Source organism: Pelodiscus sinensis, chromosome 1, assembly GCF_052426305.1.
Source record: "Pelodiscus sinensis isolate ZL-2025 chromosome 1, ASM5242630v1, whole genome shotgun sequence".
NCBI classification, from domain to species: domain Eukaryota; kingdom Metazoa; phylum Chordata; order Testudines; family Trionychidae; genus Pelodiscus; species Pelodiscus sinensis.
In genome coordinates this window covers 124,090,257-124,115,981 of record NC_143052.1, presented here as the reverse complement: position 1 = coordinate 124,115,981, position 25,725 = coordinate 124,090,257, and the positions used below count along the sequence as shown (strand labels likewise).

Below are 25,725 nucleotides of genomic sequence, written 5' to 3'. Positions count from 1 at the left end.
AGAGGTGATAGAAGGTGAAATCCTGGTCCCATAGACATCCATGGCAAAATTTCCATTGACTTCCATGGAGCCAACAGTTAGCATTTACATGTGGTCCCTGTCTAAGACACTTAGTCTAGTTTCTATGGGTACATCTACATTGCATGCTTATTTTGAAATAAGCTATTCTGGAATAGTTATTCCGAAATAGCACATGTACACTGCAGGGAAGCCTCAAAATGAGTCGTAGGCAGACTTCCCTAATGTAGACGTGCTATCTCGATTTATAGCCCCAGAAGCAGTAGGGAGGAATAACTTAGAATGGCCCTGGTGAGGGGCTATTTTGAAATAGCAGCACTGGAGTGTCTACACATGCCTTTTTTCGAAATAGCTATTTTGGAATAAGCGTTATTCCTCATAGAATGAAGTTTACAGATTTTGAAATAAGCCATCCGTTATCTTGAAATTATTTCAGAATAACAGAATGGCTGTATAGACACTTACATTGTTATTTCGAAGTAATGCTAGTTATCTCAAAATAACGGTATACCGTAGACGTACCCTAAGACTTTAAGAAAAGAGTGCTTAGCTAAGTCCCTAAGCCCATAATTAAGCACCTGAATAAATGGCCTAATTTCCAGAGTTGCTGCACCTCCAGCAGCTCTCTTTGATTCCCATTCATTCCAATGAATAGTTATTGAAACTCATTGAAATGTGCTCTCTCAAATGAATGTTTAACCCAGATATAAGTTCTCTATTCTGAACATCTTTTGTGCTTTTCCCCTTTTTATCTGCACTGAAGCATTGGAGCTAAAATAAAATATACACCTAAAAAGTGAAAATATATAATTACTAATATATGGAACTATGTACTAAGAGCCACCCCCTTCTAGTATTAGAGCCACAGGATTCAACTTTTTTGTTTGATATTTTTGTCTCTGTCTGTTCAGATATGAAAGAAAATGAAGACTAGCAGTGGGGGTGAAAAATTAGAAGCAGATCAGAAACAGCAACCAGTTTTCCATTGCATGGCTTAAATCTTCAGCTAGGAATTGGACAACACGACTCACTCCCTGAGCATGACTTGAACATGCAAATAAGGTATTCAAGCATACTACAAAACTGTTATTTTTATTAACTTTTTTTCTCTTTAATGCATTATGAATTCTAAAGGAAACATTCTGACAATACAAACTGGTGATTTTGAAGAGTCTGATAAGTTAAGATGATCCACACAAGCTGATATACTGGAATACTAATTCTCTATAAAGTAGTAAAAAGAAGGATCATTGTACAAGCTAGTTACTGCAGATTATTGCACTTGTGCTGTGAATCAGTGAGACAGAGGAAAAGAAGAGCTGATTAGTTGAAGAATGAGTGACCACTACAAGGTTAATAAAAAGAGAGACTCCAATAACCTTCTCACTCCTTCATAGATTTGCATAATCAGATCAATTTAATCTGACAGATCAAAATTCAACTGAGCCTTCCAAGAAGTAGCTTTCACCTGTCTCTTTATAGTCTTTTTAAATCTCCATCTACACACACGATTTTGGTTTTACTAAAATCGGTATTTAAATATATTTAGTTAAGCTGTTGCAAACAGTTGCATGTTCATACTTCAATTGACTTATAATGGAGAAGTATTGATCAAGATTTCAAATTAAGATCACTCAGCACAAACCTGCTGTAATCCTAGTCAAATATGATGATCCAGGGATTAGCCTCAGTGGAAGGAAGGGTTTGTCTGCCCTGCAGATTTGTGTAGACCTGCCCTGCTAGCTGTACTGTAGGTAGCTCACTGAAAATAAAAGTGAAGACACTGAGGTACAGGCTTCAGCAGAAACAAAAGACAGGACTATGTAGCACTTTAAAGACTAACAAAATGGTTTATTAGGTGATGAGCTTTTGTGGGCCAGATCCACTTCCTCAGATCGATATGTGGAAGAAAATCGGCACAACCATATATACCAAAGTGATACAATCAAAAAAATGAACGCATGTGAAATTGACAAATCAAATTTTAGAACAGAGTGGAGGTGAGGGGGGAAGGTTAGTGTCTGTGAGGTAATGACATAGGGGTGATAATAAGGGAAGTTTCTGTGAGGTAATGATGTTAGGGATGATAATTGGGGAAGCTATCTTTGTAATGGGTGAGAATTATCTCATAGAGTGTCATAAAGTGTCAAATTCAAGTATGAATGACAATTCTGAAGCTTCTCGTTGAAGTCTGGAATTAAAGTCTCTTTGAAGCAATATGCATTTTTTAAGGTCATTGAGGGAATGGTCATTCTGGCTGAAATGGCAAGCAACAGCTTTCTCTCTGAGAGAGCGTCTTATGTCTGTTTTGTGTGGATTGATTCTTTGGCGAAGTGTCTGAGAAGTTTGTCCAATGTACATAGCAGACGGACACTTTAGGCACTTCAGCACTGACTGTACAAGCCTGCCTATGTATGTGGTCACTTGTGCAGATGGTTATGAAGCTCATGTCATGGTGTCCTCATTTCTGTTTTTTCCAAGTTACCTAGAGCGCAGCTATTATGGGTAAGGTCTCCACAAGCTGCCATTCACCCTTGTAGTTTCAATGTAGATATGCCCTATTTTTTCCCTTGGGAAAAAATTAGTAACATGTGTGTGCCAACAAAACCAATACTGTGATTGATTTATTTCGATCTGTTGACTATCCAGCACAATGTTAAGCATCAGCATGGGTTTTTTTGTCTTATCAATTTGACTGGAATTTTTTTTCTTGTATAGGTGTTGTCCTTGCAATGGGATTTAACCTACATATTTGTCATCCAGGATTTGTTTGAAATTCATCTTCATTAATTTATTCCTAAACTTTGTCATGCAAACAATTGTATGGGTTCCTCTAATCAGTAATTATATTCCTAACAGATCTGCCTAGGTATATGGTACTTGATTTAGAGATACACAGAGAAGTATTGAATTCCATCAGGATGAATGGCTACGTACCGTGTCGCAGGCAGTTTTGTTAGGGAATTATATTATATATAGTATTTGCCTGAGTAATTTATGGTTTAAGCTGTCCAGGAGTCTGCCCTGATTAAATAATATTAGCTCTAGGATTGTAGACCTAAATGTTTGTCCTCTTGGAAATCGTAACCCCAAAGATTAATTCTATGCATTTGTACTTCGATTAGCTGAGTTTGTTTTCTTGCCAGGAATTCAGTATGTATACAGTTTTTAAGGGCATGCTCTTTTTGGCTGGGATTGTCAAAGGGCCTAAGAAAATATCCGGATTCCAGTGTAATTCATTAGAAACTGGGTATCTATCTCACCAAGGCACATCTGACAATTTCAGCCTTCATATGAGGGGTTTAAACCTATGGCTACATATACGTTAATCATTTCTGCACATTATGGCCATTCATAGAACGGATTGTTCCTGGGTAAAATAATGAAGTATCTGATATGCAACTCCATTAATATCAACTTGATATCTCTTTTCGATAAGATTATAAATTTGGTTGATAAAAGTAACAGTGTTGATGTAATAGACTGCTGTCACGCATTTGACTTGGTGCTACACTACATTTTAATTAAAAAAACCTGGGATGATACAAAATTAACATGGCATGCATTAAATGTTGGCTGGCTGACAGATATCAAAATATAATTGGAATCTGGGAAACCATCATCAAGAATGTGGGAAACAGCAGGGATCAGTTCTTGGCCCCATGCTGTTAATCATTTTCATTGACTGAGAAGGAAACACAGAAGTGTCTGGTGAGAGAGTTTGCAGAGGACAGAAAGATTGGGGGAGTGGTAAATGAGAAGGAGGGCAGGTCAGTCTGGATCTCTTGGTCAGCAGGGCACAAGCAGATTCCACACTTCACTATAGCCAGTTGTAAATGAACTCATCTAGGAACAAAGCCTCCAGGCTTTATTTACAGAACGGGGCACTATCCTGAGAAGCAGTGACTTTTAAGGGTCGTGGTGGATAATCAGCTGTACATGGACTCCCAATGTGAGGCTGTGCCAAAAGAGCGAATGCAACAGAGTGCTAGGACTTGAGAGCTGGCCCAGACAGGCAAGGTGATAGACTTGCCAGGCTCCTGGGCAAGGTGGGAGGGGTCTGGGTGTGCACTGCTGGAAGAGGCAGGGCTGGGATGGCTGGCCCTCAGTGCCACCCAGACTGTGCCCTGCCCCATACAGCACCTTCAGGAGCACACCACCTGGGGCTACCATGGTGATTTAAAGGACTCAGGGCTCCAGCCACTGCTGCAGCAGCATCAGAGACCAGGAGCCCCAGGCCCCTTTGAATTGTTGGGCCCCAGGGATAATTGCCCTCCTTGTTTTCTTCTGTCAGCAGACCTGGACCCAGCACTATGGTCACTACTATGGCTATTACGCCCCTGGAATGGATTTAGTTGGGGGCAGAGATAGATACTCCATGGCTTAACTATACAGGAAGTGGATGAGCTTATGAAAGAAATCAACCCATCAGCTGGGTACAGATAAAGAACAGGAAGGAAGTACAAAAGGGGGAGGCTAGCAGGGAATGAGGGTTACAGAATCCCACGATGGTGAGAAATTGCTCTCTCCCTCCCTCCCTGGATAGTGGACTAAGGGGGAAATTTATTTCCAACTGTATCTTGTTGAACAAAGTTGTACTGGAGAGTTGGTGGAGGTCACCCAATAAATAAGTGCTTAAAAATTAGTAAGCATCCAACCTCTTTGTGGCTGGTACTCCAAAGGTCAAAGAAGGGCCTGTTAACAGATCTCGACTAAGAGGAGGTTACGACTGGGTACTTGGCACTGGTGAAACTGCTGCTAGAATACTGGGTCCAGTTGTGGTGCACAAAGTTCAAGAAGATAAATGGAGAAGGGTTCAGAGAAGAGACATGAGAGCGATTAAAGGACTGGCCAAAGTGCCTTATAGTGATAGACTTGGAGATCTCAGTCTAGTTAGCTTAACAAAGAGAAGGTTGTGGGATGACTTGATCTCACTCTATAAGCACTTACATGGGGAATAGACATTTGAAAATGGGCTCGTTCCAATGTAGCAAAATAGATATAGCAAAATCTAACACTGGAAATTGAAGCAACACAAATTCAGACTGGAAATGAAGTGCACGTTTTTAACAGTGCGGGTAATTAACCATTGATATAACTTACTAACAGTTGTGGTGGGTTCTCCATTGTGGGGGATTTTAAAATAAAGATTGGATGTTTTCTAAAAGTAGTTTAAAAGGAAATTATTTTGGGAGAGTTCCATGGCTTGTGTGGTATAGAAAGTCAGACTTGATGATCTAAGTGGACCCTTCTGGCCTTCAACTCTTTGAACTCAGATTCTTGTTCGTGCTTCTTGTATCTTACCTAGAGAAGAATGTTTATTAGCTGTTAGTACCAAGAGCTATAATTCACACAGTTGATCTCATTCTACCAGTATGCAGCAGTGATACACATTCTTGGTGACCAATTTACTAAAGAAGATCTTTCTGTCCTCTGCAAACTCTCTCACCAATTTACTTTAAGAATTGTATTTCTTTCTTCATAATGCTAAAGGCTGGTGAACATTTAGTAACGTTTTAATAATATATGATGCTTAATATGTTATTTACTAATCTCTACTAAACTTGAACACATGCCTTTTCATTGGTATGCTTGTATTTTTGGTCTTTCGGCTGTTTGGATTCATTTGTAGATATCTGATTTATTGCATCTGAAACTCTATAAGAACTTTTTGAAGGGAAAAATTTTATTACACATACACAAAATATGGTTTGGATCCTTAGCTAGTGCAGCTCTGCCATAACTCCATAGAATATCATGGAGCTATTCCAGTTTACACCAACTAAAATCTGGCATGCTCTCTCTCTCTCTCTCTCTATATATATATATATATAGTGTAATGTTAATGTAGGCATCTGAGTTCTTTGCCAAGATCATAGTGTAAAAACTGAGGATTGTGGTGAGTGCTTTCTTCAAAACCACTTTGAAAAATACAGCTCCAGTAAAATATTCAAATGGATACAAAGGTGCTTGTAAAACAGAATTAAAAAAGCTAAAGAAATGCAGGATCATAGCATTCAGAGTGGGAAAAGATGTATCATGTTAGGATGCAGTCAGGTAACTTTTATTCTGGCAAAAAGGAGTCCTGTGGCACCTTAAAGACTAACAAATTTATTTGAACATAAGCTTTTAAGGGATGGAGCCCACTTCATCAGATGCATGAAGTGGAAACTTCAGTTTGGCAGGGATATATGCACACATGCAAAGATCGGTGTGTTCCATTACTATGGTGAGGACCAGGACTAATGAAGCCAATTAGTCAGGATAGATGTGGCCCACTCCGAACAGTTGATAAGAAGGTTAGAATATCAAAAGGAGAAAACTAGTTTTTGTAGTGAGCTACCCACACTGCAGTCTGGTTTTTTGTTGGTTTTTATTTTATTTTATTTTATTTTATTTTTACTCTTTTTTGTTCAAATATGGCAACTTTCAGGTCTGCTAATGAGTGCCCAGAGGGGGTGAAATGTTCTCCTAGTGGTTTTTGAATGTTACTGTTCTCAAGATCTGATTTGTGTCCATTTATTCTTTTTTTAGAGACTGTCCAGTTTGGCCAATGTACATGCCAGAGGGGCATTGCTGGCACTTGATTGCATTTATCATGTTACATGTTGGACCTCCCTGGTCTGGCTCCCTCGGGATGACTAGTCCCAGATGAGGGATTTTGCCCGACAAAGGGAGGTCATTTCTGGGCCTCTGCTGCTGGCCTCCCAGCTAGCTCCCCACCTGCTATTAGTCCTGCTGCCCTGCCAATCCCACTAGGCAGCTGCACACCAGGGCTTCTTACCTAGCAGGCAGCCATGTGTCTATGCTGTAGTGGCCCTCATCCCAGCCAGGCAGCCACATGCTGGGTCTCCCAACCCCACTGCATGCTGGGTGGCTCCACCAGCAGCTCACTGCAGGCAGCCCACTGCCTTGCCAGTTCCACGGGGATCCCTGCTGCTGGTCCTCCACCTGGACTCTCTGGTCCTGCAACATGAGTGCCAGACCATGGATGTTGCTGGACCAGAGAGTCCCAGGTTAGAGAGTGTCAACTAGGCATGTAAGCAACTAGTCGACTGTCCGATAAGAAAAACTTATTGGATAGTCAAGGAACTAGTCGCTTCCCTGCCCCCTCCCCCACTGCCTCTCTCAGAGGCAGCAAGGGGAGGAGCAGGAGCTGGTGCTGAGGGAGCTGGCTTAAAAGCTGGTTCCCACCAGCACCGTCTCCACAGGAGGCAGGGGGTTAGCGGGGAACAAGCACGAGCTGGGAATATGCTGATTCCCAGCTCGCACCTAGTCCCAGATGTGCCTCTGCTTTTTACATGGATTAAGATCTGAGAGGCTCTTAATCAATTTAAAACGCTAAAGGTAGCAGGAGAGACCCAGCACGAGCCGAGAATCAGCTGACACAGCTCGCACTGGGTCTCTCCTGTTGCACTTTAGCCTTTCTCTGGACGAGAGCTAATCCTGCTGCAGCTCCCCACTTATTGACTGATCGACTAATTGATGGGAACTCCATTGACTAGTCGATTAGTTGATTGAATGAAATTTAACATCCCTAGTTTCAATCTGTACTAGAAGTGCAGGTGAATGAACCCCGGATGTATGGCTCTTGTTGTTAGGTCCAATGATGGGGTCATTAGGATAGATGCATGGACAAAATTGGCTATGGGATTTATAAGAGGGATTGGCTCCTAGATTAGTATTTCTGTGGTGTGGTGAGTATTTGTTTTTGGTTGAGTGGCTGTCTATAAACATGGCCTGCCTCCCAGCATCTGTGAGAATAAGAGATTGTCATCTGGTATGGGTTGTAGATCCTTGATGATGTGCTGGAGAAGCTTTGGCTAGAGGCTGTATATAATGACCTGTGGTGTTCTGTTGCTTTATTTGTTGGGTCTGTAGAAGGTGACTTCTGGGTATCTGCCTGGTTTTGTCAATCAGTTTCTTCACTTCTCCAGGTGGGTACTGTAGTATGAAGAATGTTTGATAGAGATCCTGTAGGTATTTGTTTCTGTCTGGGGGATTAGAGCAAATGCGGTTGTATGTTACAGCTTGGCTATAAACAATGGGTTGTGTGATGTATTCTAGATGGAAGCTGGAAACATGTAGGTAAGTATAGTGGTCAGTAAGTTCCTGCTAAAGGGTAGTGTTTGTGGCCATAACTTATTTGCCCTGCACATGGGGGGGAGGGGGAAGAGAGACTTGTCTAGGCAGGTTCATGGATATCAGCAGAGGACTGATATCCTTGGGAATCCTAGCTTACACTCCAGCCTCAAGTGGGGAGTAAAGCTTCTGCTGAGGTCTATATTTGACCCCTTCTACTCTGTCCCTGTTCTAGACCTGTCTCCCCAATCTGAGTTCCAGTCTGTCTTGCTCCTCCTCTCCTCCCCACCTTCATTTCCTGGCTCTTGTGCTTTCTAAATTTGTCAGGCAACTTCTTCTCCTACACTGCCTGCAAGGGTGTGGGAGAGAGAGGAATCACTTAGGGCACCGGAGAGATAGGGTCACTGCTCTGCCAAGCATATCCATCCCTGGAAAAGTTCTGCATAGCCCCTGCAGCCCAGGACTGGCATCATGCTCAGAATAGAAGGAATCTTTGAAGATATTTATCTGTGTAGCTGTAACAAGACTTTTAGCCAAGATGGGCAAGAGTGATGTCCCTAGCCTGTTTGTTTGTCAGAAGCTGGAATGGACAACAGGGGAATGGATCACTTGATGACTGACTATTTTCTTCATTGCCTGGAGGGCACCTGGCACTGGCCATTGTTGGAAAACAGGATACTGGACCAGCTGGACTTTGGGTTTAACCTAGTATGGCCATTCTTATGTAAATCTTCACAGGATCAGCAAAGGACACATCCCTGACAAACCCTTAGTCCAAGGCACTGAGGTGCTTGAACTTTCCAAAGCTACAGCTGTAAGAATTTTTTGTAACATGATAAAACAACATATTTTCCCCTAATCCTGTTTTCAGAAATGATTGGATTGTTTCAGCTGAAACTTTAAAAAAAAGTAAAATTGCAATCTCAGTCAGGCCTCCTCCATAGAAAATAACAGCTCAAAGGGTTAAAATTTGGCAAAGTTATAAGCAACTGAAAACAGGATCTTAAAATGGGATGTGTCAAAGAATCCTAAAAATAGACAGAGCTACTGGCTCTGTGTATAATAATAAAACATACTATTTCCCTTTAAGGCAACTTAATTATGTCTTTTACAACTGAAAATAAGAGAGATTCCTGAAGATTTTCCCACCAGTAAAAGAACATCATAAAGCAAATGTATAAATGCATTCACAGTATACAGTGGTTGAAAATGAACTGCTCAATAGATACTCATGATATTCTAAAATGGCCTTTTCTTCCTCAGTCAACTGTATACATATACATGTATACATACATAAGGAAATATGTGACCTTGTGACAAGGACCTTTATTTAAATCTTAGATTTATAGCCACTTTGGGTTGACAATATCACCCTTGCTGGACTCCAGGACTTGCTAGCCCCCTGCCTACAGCAAGAGAGAGTTTTATGATAGCTGGTATCAGCTCTCTAGCATCACCTGTCTTTCAGCCACATAATCTGTGTCCGCCCTAACTTCACCTTGCAGGTTATCAATAGGTGCATCCCAATCTCTGGGTCCCTTTAGTCATTCCCCTGTGAATTCACATCTACGCTCATCAATAGTTACTTTTCCAATCTAATAAAATAGGCTCCCCCTCCACAGGTTCAGACTCCAGCAGCGCTATCTGCTTTCACAAGAAATATAATCCAAATGCTCATGAGAGACCACACCCCTATCCTTATGTGGCTCCTCAGCAGATGTCTAGAGGGGTGCCTTTCCTTGCACTCTATTATGCTGAGAGTCTTTTGTCACCTCTAAGTGGTTTCAGTCACTTGTAATTGTCCATGATGGTTTTCCGTTGCTCTGGGTTGTGGCAAGAGTATGCACAGTGGAGTCATGAATTACCTTTCCAGCTGTCTACCAAGGGGTGTAAAGTCCCTCTTGCTTGAATGGATCGTCACTGAGACATCTTACACTAGTGGTTACTGATTGCTACTCCAAGTCCATAAAGCAAACTTGTAATATAAAGCTATTACTCCCTAAATATTACCCAAACACGCATCTCACAATTGTTATGAATCTCTTGACAAGTTACAAGCTTTCTGTAGATACGTTAGGCCAGGTCTCCACTTACCCTGAGAGCAATACTCTGGGGAGCGATCTTCTGAGGTTTGATTTAGTGAGTCCAGTAAGGACCAGCTCAATCAACCACTGATGGCTTCCCATTGACTCCGGAACTCCTCAGGGTCATGAGAAGTACAAGAAGTCAGTGGGAGAGTTTCTCCCATTGACTCCCACAGTAGGGCTGCCACAGAAATGTTACTTAAGGTATGTCGACTCCAGCCATTCTTATGGCTGGAGTTGCCTATCTTAGGTTGACTCTCTTGCATAGCGGAGACCAGGGATGTTACATTTCGATTAATCAGCTAATCAAATAGTCGATGGAATTTCCATCAGCGACTCAATTAGTCAATAAGGGGGTGCTTGCTACCCCACTGTGCCTCTCCCTTTGAAATGTACAAGAGCCACCCATGGCTCTTGTATATTTCAAAGGGAAAGATGCAACAGTTCCCTCTGTCTCTCTCCCCCTGAAAGATACATGAGCAGCCCATGGCTTTCTGCTGCCTCTCTGCCTTTGAAATGTACAAGAGCTGTAATAGCTCTTGTACATTTCAAATGGAAAGAGGCAGCGGGAACCTGGGCCAGCAGGGAGCAAAGCAGGTCCCATTGGCACAGGTTCCCCTCTGTGCCTCTTCCTTTGAAACGTACAAGAGCCTCAGGAGGCTCTTGTATATTCCAAAGGGAGAGGAGCAGCAGTCGGGAGTGGTAGAGTGGGATTGTTACGATCACTGTTTACGCCATTTCCCCGCTGCCTCCTGCCTCCCCTGTCCTCTGTGGGGATGGTGTTGGCAGGCTGAACTGGCTTTTAAGCCAGCTCCCCCCAGCACTAGTTCCTGCTCCCCCACTTGCTGCCTATCTCTAATCAAGGCAGCAAAGGGGGAGGGTGTGTGAAGTGACTAGTTGAGTTCCTACTCGACTATTCGATAAGTATTTGCTTATCAGGTAGTCGACTAGTCACTTACATCCCTAGTGTAGACCTGAGCATACATGTTACTCATTATGGATAAATGTCCTGTAAGACTTCTGTTTGGTATAGTTAGTTTATCAGGAGTGAAGTGAGAATAGTTTGTAAAGAAGGGGATGCTTTGCCAATGGGTGTCTGTCTGTCTGTCTCTCACTAATGCTCACATGCTATTCTCTTCGAGAATGGTCTGTTTCAGAAAACTCTGACCCTCTGTAATTTTGTTTTCATTCCATCAGCCTCCAGTTCTTTCTCTCACTTGCTTCTCACTCCAAAGCCATTTTCTTTACACTCAAGCCTCAATTTGGCACATATTCAACTGCTTCCGGGCACACACATCTACTCTGTACTTTTTCTTTTGCTTTTTAGCATGTTCTTTATTGCTGCTGCTGCTCACTGTACTACATAGCTGAGCTCACCCAGAGGCGAAGTACTTCCTGGGAATCCCATTTTAAAAGCAGAATGATGCTTTTTGATGGCACACAGGGCTCTCCACATTATCTTGGAGAACATGAGTTCTAACACATTTTGATTGAGCTTATATTTTGTTGCTTTGGTGGGAGGTTAATGAGTCAAAGGTTTTTTTAAAAAAATTTCTTAAGGTTTGGTTCTGTGACAACCATTTTCTGTGTTTAAAATTTTGTTTTGGGTTTTTTTGTTATTTTCACATGTTCTCCTATCTCTTCTTGTATCTAACCTAATCTCTCTGTACACACCATTTGTCATCATGGCATCTGCATGTTGAAAGACTCTTACTATGTGCAAGGGTAATGAAGAATGAGTTATTTCCAGACCCACTGAGGGCGGGGGAAGCAAGGGGAGAGGGAAACTGGGCTCAGGGCTCTGGTCGCCACCATTATTACTGCAGCAGCACCCGGAGACCCAGACACTTTTAAATCACCTCCAGAGACCCACATGGGACACAGCAGAGTCCTGGGCAGCATGCTCTGGATGGCACTGTGGGCAGTGTCTGGGTAGTTCTGAGGGCTGGCTGCCCCAGCCCTGCCCCTTCTGCCTAAGGCCCCACCCCTTCTGGGAGCATAGAGCCAGCTCTCCCCCCACCCCACCTTTCCCTGAGACCCAGCAAGTCTCTCAGTTCGCCTGGTTACTTCAGACAGTCATTTAATCCATAAGAAATTGTCACAGCTGTCACTGCAGGAATGTGAAAGCAAAATATACATGAAAGAGCGACTACTTCAGAACAGAACTATGGGATCCTCCACTCACATAGAATTTTCAGAGACGCAAAAGACTTTCACACAGTAATACCAAACAAATGTAATATAATGGGTATAATCTAATTAATACAAATGAGGTACTAATATTTGCAAGACACTCTCAGCAAAATAAGAATACTACAATAAGTGACTAGTAATTCTTTGTTCCTTTGGAGTGCAGTAAACAGAACCATGAGAAACTCATTTACAGTTATGTTGTGTTATTCTCCAATGCTGCTGGAATTCCTGTATCATTGGATAATCATGTTAACTTTGTATACAGTAAAATGGGATTGCAATGATAGAATTTTGTACTTACCCCAAAGAGAAGAAGCAGATGTGTAAATGAGGCTTTATGTGAGGAATTTAATGGAATCTTTGGGAATGAAGTTCTTAAAAATGAATAATAAATAACAGCCTTTTCTTGTTATGCACATGCAGAGACACACAGTTTCTCTAGTCTTCTTTTGGGGCAAGCGTATTAAAGGTTTAGAACAGAATTCTATTTCAAGTAAGAATGCTTTTGTATTGATGATTATTCTGAACTTTAGCTCAGGAGTATCATTAGATGAGTAAAGAGCAGGGTTTTAGTACTCAGTGTGCTGTGTCTGTACAAATAATAAGAGGATTAAGTGTCATTACTCAAAATTTTACCAAATTATTTTTGAGGGCGGTATTCATATCTATATTGAATCTTCCATTATCATAGGTGGTTTGTAATTTAAGAAAAAGGCCTCAATTAAACCATTTTAAATACATATATTTTTTAGGATCCATTAGGATGATAATCACAATACAGGTTATTCTATGTAGGAATGAACTCACTCAGCCCTGGGAACAGAGTGCGGCAGCTGTTTAATAGCACACTGTGGCACAAGATCAATGGTTCTCAACTTTCTCTGTAACATAATTTCACATTACAACACAAATAAACTCAGGATCCTTCTCCCCATCCAGCCATAAAAAGACGGAGCAGCCACCATGATCTCCCCAGAGCTATACATGACCATCCAGGAAGGTTGAGAAATCATGTATTATTGGACAACAGATTATAACAGTCTGAGGATGGTTATCCAGTTAAACAACAAAGGAAGCTTTTGGGGAGGCATGAGATTTGGTGAGCAGACAGGAATCAGTCAGACAATTAAAAAAAAAGTGCCAGGGTATTAACAATGAAGCAAGTGGCTAGGGCCTTGATTTTCTATCTCAGGCAAAAACAAAACAAAAATGGAAAAAAAACCAGTCCTTTTTGTTGCCCATTGTCCTGTAATAGTCTGAGTCATTGTTTAAAACTGATTCAACCAAAAAATTGCCACCTGATGAATTGTTAACATATTTTTCCCTAGCTGGGTATTCCCTAGGGGTCTCCCATTTGAGACCCTGCTTTGCTTATAAGATCTGAGGACAGCTAAGTCTGAGATCATATGGCTGCTAATTAATCTCTCTTAACATGTATTGGAATTACGCATGGTCATCAAATGAATATTCTTTTTCAGCTTCAAGAAAAAAAATTAATCAGAAAAATGTATAATATTCTGTAAGGCCCTATCTATATTATTGAAATCTTCTAAAAATCTCCTGCCACTGCTATCATGAGTGCAACCCCATTGCTTTTAGCAATGTTGTGAGCCAATAGGAGTGGTTTTCAATTACACTGTCAGTTATAGCCGCTCGGTGCAGACAGGGACAAACAACAGTTTGAAATGTGCTAGAACATTGTCAACTAACTTTATATTCTGAAGTGAGTGAATAATGATATTAACAAAAGCTTCAAGTTTCATGATAAAAATAGGCCACGTAAGGAAAATGCAGTTCTCTCCAGCAACCCCAGAGACTCCATAGCTTTATACATCCCCTTCTCTGTTGTCAGAGGAAAAAACAGCTCTCCCCTCATTGCTATTTGTAGGTGACCAGCTGGCCTGCTGTATTTTCTCTATTCTTTAGCATGCTCAGATTCTCAAAATCCTAAGGGAGAAAGCCTGAATGGCTTTAGCAAGCTGTAGCAATGGGACCTAGAAAGGCTTTTCTGGTTCCACTGCTTTAGCTGCTGATCACCATTGAATTCAGGGATGGTCACAGTAGGAGATTGGACACAGCTGGGGTCTGATCCAAGGCTTTGAGATAGCACCAAGCAGTCTCTTTCTCAGGAGATTGGCTGTCTAGTTCTTGCTGACATGCTCCAGGTCTGATTACCATATGGAATTTTTCCCTCAGGTTTGATTGGCAGTTACTTTGTGGGATGGCTCACCTGGCCAGGATTACCTGGGTGCATCTTCATCATTTTCTTGCCATTGCTGGGGGCCTCCGGCAGTAGTGCACCTGTTATCTCTCCTGTTGTCTGCCTGTGGCACATAATAGTTTAGTGTTCTGTGGTCTCATTTACTTTGGCCTCATTTCTATAAGTGGGGTCAGTGTGAAGGTAGCATGAGTGGCCTTTGACGATAATCCTTTCTAGCCTTAAAGTCTGCAGCCTCTTAACTCTCTGTGGGTAACAGATTTCCTGGAATGTGTTGTAAGAAAATATTTAAAATAAGAGTTGTGAGTCACTTACTTAGTAATCATTTAAAGGAGATGAATCTCCTCCTCTCCCTACCTGAGCATCAGACTGAGCCTTGCTGTATGGAACTGTATCTTCTGTTGCAAAGCTTTGCTTTGTCAGAGCTACTACCCTAACTCCTGCCTCATGGACAGATTCTGCCATGCTACTCGTCTAATTAAGACAGACCTCCTACAGAGGAAGGCACTACTTAACATGAGTAAAGGTGGCAGAATCTGGCATGTTGATTTTGATAGGACTGTTTTGGGGGGGTACTACTTGGTACGAGTAAGAGCAGCCGAATCTGACCTTCCAGGAATGGTTGGAACATACTGGTTTTGCACGTTTTGTTAAAAAAAAAAAATCAAGCAAAATGCATTTGGACACACAATCCCAGTTCTTAGCAAAATATCTGGATTTTGTCTCATTGACTCCTTGGGTTTAGAATCCCAATGGGAAGACGGATAGCCAGATTATTCTTTTTTTAATTAAAGAATGTAAATATTCCAGTAAACCTTTTGTGGTTGGTTCAGAATCTTTTTCCCCCACTTGTTCTCCCTCTGTTCTTTAAAAAGAATGGAAAAGTGTAAGACCGTAACCTTACCGTTTCTGTCAAAATTACAATATAAATAATTAAAATGGTTGGCTGTCTTGATCCCTTAAAAAAAAAATTGTCCTTTGGCCGTCACACAAGTTTAGTAAATCCTCTGCCAAAATGTCAAATATATTATATTTCACTTGAATATCTGTTTATCTGAGGGGTGGAAATGATCTCAACATTACTTGCTTTTCCTTATCCTCAAACAAAAATATTGGTTACTTATTTCCTTCAGTCTCAAATGAAGTTCAATTGTAAAAAAAACATTCAAAATCTCTGAGAGCACAGGATTCCTAAAAGCCATCTTTCTGTTGTGACAAATCTCTTCCAAACAAGGACATTTCATTTTCTGTGTACAGGAACACAGGGGTTGTTTAATGAGTCTATTCCCAAGTGAAAGGTAGTCTACCATGTCTGCAAGTCCATGAATATTTACATATAGTGCATGGGCAAAGTCTTACACTAATTACAATTGAGCAATTCTGCTATTATAAATAATGAGGAGCCCTGCAGATACTTACAATGCCAGCAGACCTGCCAACAGGAGGAGCAATTAAAGGGGCTGGGGCTTTTGCAGCAGCGGTGGTGGCCAGGGCCTTAGTCCTTTAAATCGCTGCCAGAGTGCTGCATCTCACGTTCCAGGTGGCGCTGAGGGCTGGGAGAGCAGTGTGGTGCGATCAGGACTGGCTGCCCATGGCTCCACCCCTTCCACCTGAGGCTCCGTCTCTTCCTAGAGAGCGGAGCCAACCCCCTCCCCCCACACACGCTTTGCCCAGAGGCAGGTGGAGGCTGTCCTCACCCCTGAATGCCAGTGAAGCTTAGACTATGAGCTCTTTGGGGTATGGATTGTCTTACCCGTTCTGTGTTTGTTTAGCCCCTGGTGCAACAGGGTCCTGGGCCAACTGGGGTTCCTCAAGGCTACCATTAAACACACAATAATGAAGCAGCTCCTTCTGCTCCTATGGAATGGAGCATCTCACTCTCTTCTGCAGCAATGGCCAAGCAGAGTATTGTACTGATGGGCACGGAAGAGCCTTCTTGGCTTAGTAACGTCCCCATGCCGAGAGCTAGGAGAGTAATAAAGTATAAATGATTATTCAGGGAGGCTGGCATGTGGGTTAGCAACTAGAATGGGATTCAGAAGATGTATGTTCAGTTCCCAGCTCTGCTATTGATTTCCTGTGCAACTTTAGCCCCCATCTGTAAAAGGAAGATGAAAACGCTCCCTTTGGCTGAACTGTAAGTGCATCAGGGCTGGGATAACAAGGATAACAAATAAATGTGTTAGTCTTTTATCAGCCACAGGACTCCTCCTTGTTTTTGCTGCAACAAACATAGCTTACCCTTCTGAAAAAGGGCAGGAATAGTCTCTTAGGCCTGGTTTATGCTAAATATTTAGATTGACTTAGTTATTTCACTCAAAGGCCTGCAATATTCACTCCCTTCACCGTTGTAGCTTTGCCAACCTAACCTCTGGTGTAGCCATAGCTACATCAGTGGAATAACACTTCTGTCAACCTAGCACCTGCTGTGTGGAGAGGTGGAGTTCCTACAGTCAGGAAAGATATCTCTGCCATTGCTATGCTCTGTGACTAAACTACAGGATTACAGCCACATAGCAGTGGTGCCATTGCTATACCACTGTAATTAATCCCAGTAGTATAGACAAGCCTTTCATATGTACATTTACACCGCTCAACCCAGAGGGACCTAAGTCTTGGTTGGGCTTTTAGAAGCTATGGGAGTGGCTCTCAACCATTCCAGGCTTCTTCACCCCTTCTAGAGTTTAGTTTTTCTTGCGTACACCCAAGTTTCACTTCACTTGAAAAGATTTGCTTACAAAGTCAAACACTAAATTACAAAAGTGTCACACAGCACACTGTTACTGAAACATTATGGCTATGTCTACACTATAGCCTCTTGCGCAAAAAATATGCAAATGAGGCAAAGCGTGGAATATCGCCGCACTTCATTTGCATAATTATTGAGACTCTGTTTTTGCGCAAGAGGCTTTTGTGCAAAAAGGAGTGGTCTACACAGCTCCTTTTTGCGCAAACCCCCTCTTGCGCAAGAGACATTCTTCTGCATTTTTTTCAAGAAGAATGGCTCTTGTGCAAAAGGGGTTTTTTGCACAAAAACGGAGCCTCATTAGTTATGTAAATGAGGCACAGCGATATTCCACACTTCTCCTCATTTGCATATTTTTTGCACAAAATGGACACAGTCTAGACATAGCCTATTGTTTTCTCATTTGTATCCTATAGTTATACAAATCAATTGGAATAAAAAAATATTGTATTCATGTTTCAGTGTATCACATATTGAGCAGTAAAAACAGGTCATTGTATGAAATTTAGTTTGCAATGACTTTGCTAGTGTTTTTTTATGTAGCTTCTTAAAAGCAAGGCAAATATCTACACTAGTTGGTACCCCTGGAAGACTTCTGTGTACCCCCAGGAGTGGGCATACTCTGGATTGAGATCCACTGAGCTACTGTAATTCAAATAGTAAATATTTTATTTTATTTTATTTGAAAAAGTCCTAAAATCTGAATGGTGGTTATACTGATTATGCAGGAACATGTGAGGGAATTCAAACCTATGGAAGTGTCTCAACTACATAATCAGGTGTTATAAATCTGGTTAAAATATGCACTCCTCATCCCATGAAGATATCTTTAGGCCAAAATGAGGCATATGTGTACCCTATAAATGATTCTAAAAAGTTGTTTTGTATACTAACATTTCATTTATGCAATTAGAGTTAATGGGTCCAATCACCAGCTGGTCTTATTTACTCCAGCAAAGTCGCAGTAGGGACAATATATTTTGGATGGCTTGCCTGGTAGGGCTGTCTAGCTGAGTGTCTTGTTTGGTCTTTTTTTTTTTTTTTTTTTTTTTTAATTACAAAGTAAATGCATTTTATTATCTGTATATATTTTCAGGATTTTTTTTTTACACTCATAGAAAAGAAAAAGTCAACAATCTGATCTTACATTTCTAAATAAATAGGAAAGTCTGTCAAAAACATATAAAGAGTCACAATATTGTCAAAATTAATAATTCTGTACTTTTTCTTTCAGTATTCAATAGATCCTGCATATAGAAGGAAAATGTTAGTTAATTTCAGGTGTGAAATGGAATGTTTTCAGCCTCGCATAATGTAGTCATCTCCTCCCTTACAGCCCTCTCTCCCTCCGCACCCCTCACTTGAAAGCAACAGCACACAATTATTTTGCACCCTTTTTTATCTGGTTATCAGTGAAGACACCGTAGCTGAGTAAGCATGGAACCTGTTCAGGAGCAAAATACTATGGCAGTCATAACAAGACATCTTGGCTACATCTACATTGGCATGGTCTTGCGCAAATACCTGAGTTCTTTTGTTAAAGTATTTGCGCGAGAGAGTGTCTACACTGGCATGTGCCTTTGCGCAAGAGATGTGCTTTTGCGCAAGAGCATCCGTGCCAGTGTAGACCCTCTCTTGCGCAAGAAAGCTCCAATGGCAATTTTAACCATCGGGCTTTCTTGCACAAGAAATTCATGTTGCCTGTCTACACTGGCCTCTTGCGCAAGAACAGTTGTGCAAGAGGGCTTATTCCTGAGTGGGAGCATCATATGCTTCTAAATTAGTGCATGCATGTTTGCATACCCCTCTCTGTTGTCACGTTTGTCCCTTTCTCCATGTCTTCTTGCACAAGAAACACTGATTTCATACATTAGAATGTCAGCGTTCTTGCACAAGAACTCCCTGCCAGTGTAGACAGGCAGCGTGTTTTTGCGCAAAAGCGTCGCTTTGGCGCAAGATCACGCCAATGTAAACACAGCCCTTGTGTCTTAGAATCATAGAACCATAGAGCTGGAAGAGACCTCAAAAGGCATCAAGTTGTTACCTGGGGAACTGAGGTAAGCAATTGTTGTGGGAGCTAAAGCTAATGGCAATGACTAAGCCCACGGCCTAAAGCCGGGTGTCCCCCTCCTAGAAGCCAGATTCGGCCTGGGGTTACGTATCTGATCACCGTTGGATTGGGTAACCACAAATCAGGCTAGACCAATGTTTAGGGCCAAACCATATATTTTGAACAGTAGAACATACACCACCAACAACAGTGTAAACCCACCCTATCCCAGAAGAAAAGAAGATAGATAAGTCCCGGATACAACAAAGGGGAATATACTTTACAAATCAGAGGCAGATGGCGATTGATGCCTGCGACCTTCCACCCTGTGGCTAGTGTAAAGCCTTAGGAGAGGACAGCAGGGAGTCCCTCACTGACAGGGAAAGGTAGTCTAGTCGAACAGCCCTCCTGCAGGTGGATCTCTGCCTCCAGTGAGTCGGGTAGATTCCCTCTGGGATTGGTGCTTGGTAGCCCTTCGACTTCCAGTCCAATCCAGCGGGTAAGGATGATGGTAAATGAGTTCAAGTCCATGTGACAGAAGCCAGTAATCCATAAGTGGGGTGTTCCCACACTCGCGAAGCTCTCTCTCCCACACTCGAACAAATCCTTATACCAGAACCCACAAACTAAAATGGATCACCACAGGAGACGAACAGACACTGACAGGACTTGGGACAGCAGACAGTGACTGACAGGCTACAATACAGACGGACAATGGCGAACCCGAACCCTTCCTTGGTCAGGGCTTATAAGCCCTTCAAGGCGGGAAAAGGGTGGTAAGGGTGGTGTGCAGCAAATGGGGCCGTGTGCAGCACTCCAGTAGGGAGGGGTGCACAGTTTCTGAGCGGTGTGCAGCTCATTTTAGTGCCTAGTGCACAGTTTTGGACTGAGTGCAAACGATAGTGCGGAGTGCACCGAGCAGGTGACTGTGTGCACTTAGGTTTTGGCAGGAAAAGGGTAACACAGGGAGAAGAAGGGAAACAAGATGGAATCTAAAGAGGCTCCATTTTGAACATAATAACTTTAAATGTCTTTTCCCTGGCAACAAAGTCCAGCCCCCTGCTCTAGGCAGGACCAATCCCAACTAAATCAACCCAGCCAGGACTTTGTCAAGCCGAGACTTAAACACCTCTAGGGATGGAGACTCCACTACTTCCCTAGTAACCCATTCCAGTGCTTCACTACCCTCCTAGTGAAATAGTTTTTCCTAATATCCAACCTGGACCTCTCCCACCACAACTTGAGTCTTATACTACAATTATGTCCAGAGCCTATCCATGGGGCTCAAATTAGTGATTGGCAGATGCTAGCAGCTGCTGGCAGCACTTGATCCTATTGACACAGTGGACACCTGTTCTGGTGCTGAGAGACAAGCACAGACTGGTGAGACCACATAGTTATGCAGTTTTGGGAGGATCAGCCGTGGCTGCAAAATTTGCACATACCTAAGGCCACTTTTATGGAAGTTTGCAAATTGCTTTCCCCCAAGCACAGCAGTACCAAAATAAGATCTGCTCTCATGGCTGAGAAGCACGTGGCAATTGCTCTGCGAAAGTTTGCGATGCCAGATAGCTACCTGTCAGTTTGGAATGAGGAAGTCTACAGTGGGAACTCTTGTGATCCAAGTAGCCAAGCCCAAGTGACTCTGGGAAACATGCAGGACTGAGGGTATGTCTACACTACAGAGGGGCTGGGTTTTTTTTTTTTTTTTTTTGGAAAACCAGCATTTTTTCTGAAAAAACTTCATTCTTTCAAAAAGAAGCAAAAGAACAGAGGGGTTTTTCCGACATTGGTAAACCTCTTTCTAAGAGGAAGAAGCCTTTTTGCGAAAGAGTTCTTTCAGAAAAAGGCGTGTGTGGACAGGGAAGAGGGAGTTCTTTCGCAAGAAGAGGAAAGAAGGACAAACACAGGTGCCCTGGTGGCCATTCTGCCCATAGTAATCACAGTTTACATGCGAGATAGTTTTCACATTGAATGGACTATCTGTCAAAAAAGCAGATTGCTTTTTCAATGCACTTTCGCAGTGTGGACGCTCTTTCAGAAGAAGTTTTTTCAGAAGTTGTCTTCTGGAAAAGCTTCTTCTGAAAGAAGCCTGCAGTCTAGACATAGCCTTAGTGGACAGCTTTGCTGCTGTGGGGCTCCCTAACTATGGTGGGGCGATAGATGGAATGCACATCCCTGTTGGCACCTGACCACCAACCCAAAGGGTACATAAACTGCAAGGGATACTTCTTGATGGTTTTTTGCAGATGCTGGCAAATCACAAGGGGAGTTTCACAGACATCAATGTGGGATGGTCGGGAAAGGCTCATGATGCATGCGGCATGCCTCTTTAGGACCTCCCGTTTCTTTGGAAAGCTGTAAGCTGAAGCTGGAATTTTCTTCCCAGACCGGAAAATTAACATCGGAGGCATTTAAATGCCAATAGTGATACTTATAGACCCAGCCTAACCCTTCATCCTGTGGCTCCTGAAACTATACACAGGCAGCCTGCACTGCAATAAGGAGCAGTTTGGCTACAGGCTGAGCAAGTGCAGAATGGGAATAGTATGTGCTTTTGGGGATTTAAAGGGAAGGCTTTGCAGTTTGACTAGGTTAGACCTCAACGAAAGCCCAATTCCCATTGTTATCGTAGCCTGCGATGTGCTCCATAGTATCTGTAAAAATAAGGGGGAAATTTTATGGTGGGGGCAGAGGCTGAGGCACAGTGCCTAGCCAGTGAATATGAGCAACCAGTCACCAGGGCAATAAGGAGAGCACAGCAAGTGTGCACTGCAAATCAGAGAGGCTTTGAAAAACTGCTTTGTGAATGGCCAGACAACAAAATATAACAGTCATGCAGGAGGTGCCCGCTGCATTGTGTGCTGGCCTGTAAACCCTGTAAACACCCCCCACTCCCCATGCAACACAAGAAATAAAGATACTGTTATTGAGAAATCATGCATATTTATTTAGGGAACACAAGGAAGCAGGGATCGAAAAGGAGTTCAGGGCAGGAGTTTGGGGGAGGGCAGAAGGAAAAGTAGCATATTACAGTCTATCTGTTCAGCAATCACACATGTGTGAAAATGACAGGCTTTTGTTCCAGGACACATCCCTGGAGGCTAAGTGAGTCGCTGCTTTTGACTCCCTCCTCCCCTCCCACATTCTAGGGCACCTGGGAGAGAAGGCTATGGAACTTGGTGAAAAGGGAAGGTGAGCCTTCATGGGCCAGAGGGGTGCCTGTGCATCTGGCTCTCCTGTGAGTCTATCTTGCACATCATCCGCTCCTCTATGACCCTCAGGATGTTCTCCTGTATCTTCACTTTGTGTTCCCTGCTCACAGCTCCTGCAGCTGTGTTTTCCTCCACTCACTTATCTGCACCCTGTCCAACTGGGCACATTGCATTGGCTCATTGAACAAGTCATCCTGACTACTTTTTTTGCCTTTTGCTCTGTGATAGCTGAACAGCTTGAGGAGCCAGACACAGGGGAGTGTGTAGCAGGCTCGCTGTTGCAACTGCTGTGAGGAAAAGTGAAGGGCAGACATTACAGGCAATATGTTGTGGAGCATAGAACCTAATCACTTAGCATAAAGGAAGGTCTGTCCAACACAATAGGCATGTGTTATGCACAAGGCCTCACTTATGTTTTTAAGTGTTCACTATGCACCAGGTACACCACAGATCTTGAGGGAGCATCTGGACTCAATTTAGTGGCAGGTAAGGGACAGGTTGAGGCTCACTCTTTTGCTTCCACTTTGAAAGCATGTATGAAACAGTGCTTGCAAATAACAGATCCCACAGCTAGGAACGCGGCTGTGTTTGCAAGGGTGGGAGGCAGGGGCACAGTGGGGTGGCAGCTGGGCAGGGCAGGAGCTCACCTGGTGACTGTGTGTTCAGCACCCATTTGTCAGGAGAGTGCAACTTTCCTTTACCACAGGAAACCACGGGTGGGAAGGAGGAGAGGTCCATGCATAGCGGAAGGGCAGGTGTCAAGCAGACACCAAGGAGCCTGCAAGTGGGATGGGGTCGGGCTCCAGGCATGGTGGCAGGACAGGGACTCAACCAATGCTTTGTTGGAGGTGGACAAACGGAGATGTACTGCTGGTGTGTTCATTATATAGCTTCCCCTGCTTTACCAAAGTTGCCATGCATGATTATCCATCTTCTTCAAATCACACAGTGATGGAGGGGGAGTGGATGCTGACTGAATGTGGTCAGAAACCTGGACCTTGTGCTGCAATGATGCCAGACCACCTACTGCTGGCTTGGCATGGAAAGGAGTCCTTTTGCAGAGGAGGGAATAAGGAAGACCTCCTTGTGAGAAGGATGGAAGAGAACCTCTATAAAAGCTTTATGGAGATGTTTGGCGAAGAGTCCCACTCTGTCTCCAGACATGTTTCGTCTTGAATCTATCCATATTCTCCTTTCTCCGTCACTGAAATTTTCTCCTTGCCAACACACATTTCTCCTCCTTCCAGAGTACCCAGGGTTGTCTTACTGGCAAACCAATTATGTTGGACACATTTTTTCATTGGAAGAAATCAGAAACCTTGTCAGTTTTGCTTCCTCATAAATCATCCAATAGGTGCTATTGTGGCCCCAAAATACTATGGTGATTGTCAACACATATATTCCTTAGATTAAAAGATTAACCATGGTGGCCTCTGGAGTTCAGAAGTTCATCTCCACTGTGAACCCAATTCCAAACACACCATGGAGCAAAAGACTCCGATCAGGAACTTGATCTGCCTATATCTGAAGCATCGTGGGTGAACCATTGTCAAAGATAACACATCAGATACAGACTAACTAACACAGCTACCCCTCTGAGACACATCAGACTAGATGAACTATTAATCTTTCTAGCAGGGTAATTTTTATGTTCATCCCACAGGTTTTCATGATGGTTACAGAGTAAAAATAGTAAGCATGTTTGCAACTCAAAATAATGTTTCAGTTGATATTACTCTATAATAGCTTTTTATTTGTTTGTCTAACCATAAAAATTGAAACAGTACAAACTTAAGAATGTTTTTCTAATAAATAGTAAAAGCTGAACTGGTAGCAACAGAAATGCAATCAGCATACTGATCTTGAGGAAAAAATAAGTATATAATTTAGGAAAAAATATTACCAATGTCATTATATATATTACAACAACTTTTCCCAAAATGATCAATACACTGTCACACCATGTGGTTTAAATATGTCCAAGCAGATTCAATTATCATTTATCATGACACATTCATTATTTTACATTTGTGGCAAGCAATATATTCTTTTTACTTTTTTATCATCTTATTCCTTATCTTGTTCACTGTGTGAGCTATTGTCAAAGAAGAGTCAGCATAACTCAGCCATTTGGTATTCTGATGTTTTTTAACTGCGATACAATGCTGTCTAATTAATGAAACACCTTATCATGCAAGCATGTTCTTTAAAAGTGTTCATACTTGAGCTCAGTTCATAGCAGTGTTAAGTGTCTGTTAATATTGCTCTTAAAACATTTAGGGTATGTTTACACAGCAGGTTTATTTCGGAATAACTGATGTTATTTCAAAATAACAAAGAGCCTTTATTTCGAAATACGGTCAAGCTGGAGGACTTCTTACTCTGATGCCTGTAACCCTCATTTCACAAGGAGTAAGGGAAGTTGAAGGAAGAGCATTCTTCCTTCAACTTCCTGCTGTGTAGACAGCTGAGTTAAGCTATTTCGACTTCAGCTACGCAATTGATGTAGCTGAAGTTGCGTAGCTTAATTCAACTGTAGCCCTGCTGTGTAGATGTACCCTTAGTGAGTTGCCTTGCTCTGAGTGTAGCTTTTTCACTTTTTTTCCAAAGTGGGTGTGAAATGCTACTCATTCTGCTTACTAGATTCACTTTGCGCTTACCTTGCAAGGGGACAAATGATTATACAAGGAACAAGACAATAGTAAAATGAGTCCTTAGGGCCTAATTTTCCAAGTGTCCTTCACTCAGAACCTCTGAAACTCAGAGCCCTGTCCTGTTGCCATTGAAATCAATGGCAATTTTCTCATTGACTTCTGTGGAAGCAGGGACAATTTTTTGAGGAGGGTTTTGAGGTATACATAGTATTTCTTCAAAGCCAAAAAAGTCAAATCTTCAGATGGTGTAAATCAGTTTAGCTCCTTTGAAGTCCTCTGAACAACATACCCTAAGAAGTTGGCCTTAGGACATCATTCAAAAATACTTCCACTTAGCTTAGATTCTCCACTCCCCTTCACCATGTACTGTGTGAAGTGAGTGTAAAACATATATCCTGATGTGGAAGGATTTTATCAATTGTATCACAGGTACAATTTGCATAGTTAAGAAGACAGGAGAGAACT

At 42.4% G+C, this 25,725-nt stretch overlaps 1 protein-coding gene across 1 annotated transcript in view; it reads left to right on the top strand.

Moving 5' to 3' along the window:
* SHISAL1 (shisa like 1) overlaps positions 1 to 25,725 on the top strand; it is a 294,094-nt gene that overhangs the window by 118,585 nt on the left and 149,784 nt on the right. Inside the window, exon 2 of the mRNA XM_014575796.4 lies at positions 930 to 1,080. The gene's annotated coding sequence lies outside the window, so the exon portion shown is untranslated. The remainder of the gene's footprint in view (positions 1 to 929; positions 1,081 to 25,725) is intronic.